Source organism: Nicotiana tabacum, chromosome 3 (assembly GCF_000715075.1).
Source record: "Nicotiana tabacum cultivar K326 chromosome 3, ASM71507v2, whole genome shotgun sequence".
Classification (NCBI taxonomy): Eukaryota; Viridiplantae; Streptophyta; class Magnoliopsida; order Solanales; family Solanaceae; genus Nicotiana; species Nicotiana tabacum.
Genome location: NC_134082.1, coordinates 70867342 through 70872992, shown reverse-complemented (window position 1 = coordinate 70872992; position 5651 = coordinate 70867342). Strand labels below are relative to the sequence as shown.

At 35.0% G+C, this 5651-nt stretch overlaps 1 long non-coding RNA gene across 1 annotated transcript; it reads right to left on the bottom strand.

Annotated features, from left to right (window-relative positions):
• Positions 1-375: 375 nt before the first annotated feature.
• Positions 376-2350, bottom strand: LOC142174822 (uncharacterized). Its single transcript, XR_012703897.1, has 2 exons — positions 1931-2350; positions 376-662 (listed from the first exon to the last, which is right to left on the bottom strand). It is a non-coding gene; the product is annotated as an uncharacterized LOC142174822 (long non-coding RNA).
• Positions 2351-5651: the final 3301 nt, after the last annotated feature.

The following is a 5651-nucleotide window of genomic DNA, read 5'->3' as shown; positions in this document are numbered from 1 at the left end:
CTTGGAATAGTTCAACACTGCAACAATTATTGAATGACTTAGCGAAATGACAAATTGTATGCAATTAGTAGCCCATATAAAGACCTTTGACAGGTCCAGGTGAGTTGAGGCAGGGCTTAAGGTAAGCCCAACATAGCCAGACCTCTTGTGATTGCAAATTCCCAACCGCTGGGCCAGTTGTGCGAACATGCCCATTTTATATTGTTACTAGCCAAATGAAATCTATAGGTCATTGAATAGCTTAAACTAACGACGCATCTGATGTAAATTTCATAAATACTCCTCAATCAAACTAACAAGACATCTGATGTGAAACTCATAACTACATAATCACATTCAGCTTAATAAGTCTCGACTGCTAATGTAATTCACTTACTGTGAATTGTGATTATTACATGCCTTATCCATAAATCCAATAAATAAACCATCATGCTTATGAATACAACATTAATAAATTATCTTTGACTTGTATTAGCTATAACACATTTAACATAGATTACAAAGTAGCCAACATTTACGTGTACATACAATGCTTAATCAAATATATCCTGTTATAAACCATGGACTCAATCCACAAAGTAATCAGCCCTTTTATTAAGAAAAAATGAAGATCTCAAGATGAGTGCCTTTAATAGAATGCCTGGACTCTAATTTGAGAGCTCCTGGAATCAACATTTACAGTCACAATATCTAAACCACAACTTATAATAATTGCTGAGATTTCCAAATGTGAATTGATATATAGAAAAATATGCAAATTATATCGCATGTTATTACAGTTGATGAATCATAAACAAGTATCTTGATTAGCTCAGGATCAAACAAATTGAACACTAAGAGAACATTTCAGAAAAAAAACACATAGAAATAGGAAATCAAGGTTCAACAGAATCATTCAACATGTTTAAATAACTTCAGAAATAGGTCTTATAGAGCTAAACAAACCTATAAGGATTCCGTGTGTTCCTATGATTCATGATAAAGTAGAGTAACAAATACCCAACAAAGGCAGAAGGAAAAGCAATTGAAGCTCAGCTAACAACAATCAGTAGATCCAACAATAAACAACAAACAACTCTAGATTTCAATTTGAAAAAAAATAGCTTTAAATCCTCCTTTTTTTTGTTTTTTTTGTTTTCTGTATTTAAATTGAATTTTCCAGAGTGTTTTCTTTGAGAGAAAATCAGTGAAGATGAGGGAGTGTATGTGTAATTTCTGCAGAGAATTCTATGTGTGTGTGTGTGTAGGAATGTGAGGTCTCTTACATAGAATATGTATATGCTATATAAGAGAATGAGAGAGGGTCTAGAGGAGAATCTTCCAACCTCCTAAAATTTAGGAAAATGATATCTTTTTTAACCAAAAAGGGACAACTGTGCTTCAGCTGGTCATTTCCTATTTTCCAACCCCCTTTAACTTCTGAAATTACCTCTTTCCCACCTTAAACTTACTTAATTGCACTTGTTTTATTGTACTTTAATCCCTTCTATAGGCTTCTTGCATAACTAAATAAAATTCCATATTTTTTTCCCTAATTACCCCCTCAAGTTTCTGGTAATTACAAAATAGCTATACCAAAAGAAATAATACGTATCAACACAAGAAACAATAATGCAAAATCAAACTTATTTCAACATCTGATTAACTCAAAAGTTGATTAAACTAACAATTCATGCAATTAAAACTACTTAACATGCTATTAAATTGCTAATCATGCGACTAACTAAGAAATCCAAATATGTGAATATTCAACACAAATGTACTAAACTAGATGTTAATCTACATTTAATTAGCTAATTTATGAGCTAAAGCTAATCTAATTAAGCTAGTTTAAATACTCAACAAACAATTTCGATTAAATGCCTAGCAAACTGTTCATTTTTTTTAAACAAATAAAACGAAAATAGTATAGAATAGGGAGAGGATGTACCTATGAAAAGAAATATGAACTGATAGAGGCAATTCCAACGAGGTCCGGCCAGTTAGGGACGAATCGACTGGATTCCGATGACTTTCGAAGTGAACCTAAATTAATGTCAGTTGATTGTTCTTGTTGAAGAACAATCGATCAACACAAATTTTAGGTCAAATGAGTTAAAAATATCGAGAAAATAAAAAGGGGAACATATTAGGTATTTTAAAGTTTTAGATCTACTATTTGTTGATTTTGGTGAGGATTTCGGTGAAATTGGTAAGGTATTTGGATTGATAAGAAGTTGAGGATTATGAGGTGTGAATTTGAGGGAGATTGGAGTTGTTTGGGGGTGGTGCCGCCGGTCAGAGGTGGATTTGCAAATGAAGGCGACTAGGGTTACGGAGTGTTTGAGAGAGATGAGGGAATGAGTGATTTTTCAGGGTTTGGGAGGGGGGAGGGGAGGGGCTTAGGATAGATATAAGGGAAAAAGGGGATCAACTCCGGACCGTAAGATAAATTTAGATTAATGGCCATGATTAGGCATTACTAAAATAGTGCCGTTTTGACTTGTTAAAGCTGGACCAGGTAAAGTGAATTGGGGCAGACAATTTTGTGGACTTTGGGCCTCAAACTAACTGGCCCAAACGATATTGAAGACCAACAACCTACTTCCCACTTATTTTATTTTTCTTTGATTTAAAACTCTAGCTAAGTTAATTAAGGATCCTAAATCAAATCTAATTTGCAAAATTAAACCTACTTATATATTTTAATCTACAATTGGCTAAATTATTTAACTAACAAATGCAAGTAAAGTTATTAATGTATTTTTTGTTTTGATTTTCATGTATTAATTCTACGATTAATAAGTAATTAATTCCTAAAAATGTAATTAAAATCTAAAACGATATGGAATGAAGATTTGAAAGTTTTTTTTCTCTATGATTTTAAACTATTAAATATGCGCAAAAATGCAACTAAATGCAAACAAACAAATAAAGAGCAATTCCTAGAAATTCTATAAAAATAAAAAAATAACTAGAAAACTAATTTTTGTTGATTTTGTAGGAATATTCTTGTAGGGCAAATATTACGTGCTCACAGCTGCCCATCTTTGCTTGAGAACATGAAGAGTTTTTGGGCAAAAATAAAGTGAGCAATTACAAGAAATTTTTGCGCATTTGACATTCCACGAGAAGCATTTTGAAAAGGTTTGACCGAACCTTGCTTCTGAGGTTGCCTACATATCCTTAGCTATAATGGAAACAGGTTAGTGTAGTTCTGAAAATTTTGGTAGCTGGGACTACCAGAAAGCTGTGATTTGACTGTTGTTGTTACTGTTATTGCTTGCTGAAACTCCTTATTACACCAAGATTAAAATTAAAAGAAACTAAACAATATTATCAGTTATGAGTTACAAGATTCCTATCTATATGTCTTTCGAAGCTTGATCTTGAGTCTCGACTAGTTTGTGATGACCCGATAGATCATCTTAAATTTTACAACCTAATTTAGTGCTTTGAAGCCTTAAATACCTTATTTTATCCTTTCTCAATTTGCGTGCGTAATCCGGATATTTTCTCGGAAAGTATTTATGTTAAAAATTGAGAAAATATGGAATTTTGTCCTTCGGTCAATGTTTTGAGCAAACGGACTCGAATTCATGTTTTGACAGTTCCGGTGGATCCGTATCATGATTTGGGACTTATGCGTATTCTCGGAATCAAATTCGTAAGTCCCTACCCCGAGTTATTGCATTTTGTTGAAATTTGATTGTTTAAAAGCTTAATGAATTTGAAAGTTTGACCAATGTTTGACTTTATTGATATTGGGTCTGTATTTTAGTTCCGGAACCAGATATAGTTTCATTACTATATATATGACTTGAATGTCAAATTTGCTGAGAAACGGGGTTGGTTTGATGTGATTCGGACATCTGGTTGCGAAAATAAAAGTTCATGAGTTTTCTTGAAAATTTCCTTTGATTTGACGCTCAATTCGTAGTTCTAAGTGTTATTTTGGAAATTTTATCGCACAAACAAGTTCGTATGATGTGTTTAGACTAGTGTGCATAGTTGGTTTAGAGACCCGAGGGATCGGGTGAGTTTCGGATAGGCTACGGAGTGAATTTGGACTTAGAAACATTGTTGGTGTGCTTCAGTTCTGGTGCAGGCCTCAGACCTGGCAATTGCGAGGTCAGGCTTCGCATTTGCGACCTCTAATAGGTTCGAATTTGCATGCAACTCCTCATATTTGTGAAGAGTAGCTGGGGCACCTGAAGTTCGCACTTGCGAACTGGGGTCAGGGGTACAGTGATCGCAACTGCGATCAAACGTTCGCATTTGGGGGAGATCAATATTCGCATTTGCGAACCAATCATCGCAAATGCGATGACAACAAAAATGAGAGAACTACGCATTTGCGATTGTTTCTTTGCATTTGCGGACCTTAGGTCGCAAATGCGACATCTGCAACTGAACAAATTAGGAGTTAGACGGGAATTTTGTTCATTCTTCAAATTTTCAAAACAAGAAAACCCTAGAGGCGATTTTCCCAAGCACCCTTCTTCCCTATATCATTGGTAAGTGATTCTAACCTATTTTTTTTTCAATCTTTCATTAAGTTTTCTAAGATTTCGACCTAAATCTAGTGTTTTCATGGTGGAAATTGGGGGTTTGGGGTAGAATTAGGAATTTTTGTAAAATTGGGAATTAGACCTAAAATTGAGGCCAGATTCCAAAACAAATTACATAACAGGGCTCGGCGGTGAATGGGTAATCAAGTTTTGGTTCGAATTTCAGGTTTGGACCAAGTGGGTCCGAGAGTTGAGTTTTGTTGACTTTTTCAATAATGACCTAAATTGAATCCTTTGCAATCATGGGTAGTTCCTAAGGCTTAATTTGAGTTGTTTGGTTGGTAATTTGCTAGATTCTATTGGTTCGGAGGCTTGTTTGAAAGGAAAAGATGTGGTTGAGTTTTGAGTTGATCCTTGGAGCGAGATAAGTGTCATGGTTAACCTTGACTTCAGGGATTAGGACTTGTTTATCTAATTGCTACATGTTTAGATGTTGGGTACAACGTATATGTGAGGTGACAAGTGCATATGCGTTGTTGTTGGGTTAAAGCATGCGGGTGGGATTGTTCCTGTGATTTGCAGTTTTTATCATGTTATCCATGCTTAAACTAGCTACTTATCATCTTGATATTTCTTATCGCATTTATGGGCTTTTGTGATAATTGAGTATTGTTTCTAAAGTTGAGATTGGTATTGAGAAACCGTTGTTGGCGTAAGGCTTGTTCTTGTTATTCTATCTCCCTATTGTTACTTGTTCATTCTTATATTGTAAAGGAGAGTGTTAATGCACGAAGGGTGATGCCGTGTCGTATGTGAGTGTTAATGCACGAAGGGTGATGCCGTGCCATATTGTGAGTATTAATGCACGAAGGATGATGTCGTGCCATGTTATGAGAGTTAATGCACGAAGGGTGATGCCGTACCATATCTATTGATTTATACTGAAAGTGAGAGTAAAAGCACGAAGGGCGATATTATTGTTTCATTGTAAGGTTGAGAGTAAAAGCACGAAGTGTGATGCCGTGCAATTTTCTTCATTGTGCCTAATTGTTTCTACTGGTTAAAGGTATATTGACTGTTCTAGTTATCATTTCCGCTGTATTTCTCGTATCTTGTATCCCCTTTAGCATGTCCCCCTCCCAATAGTACATATTTAGCTTT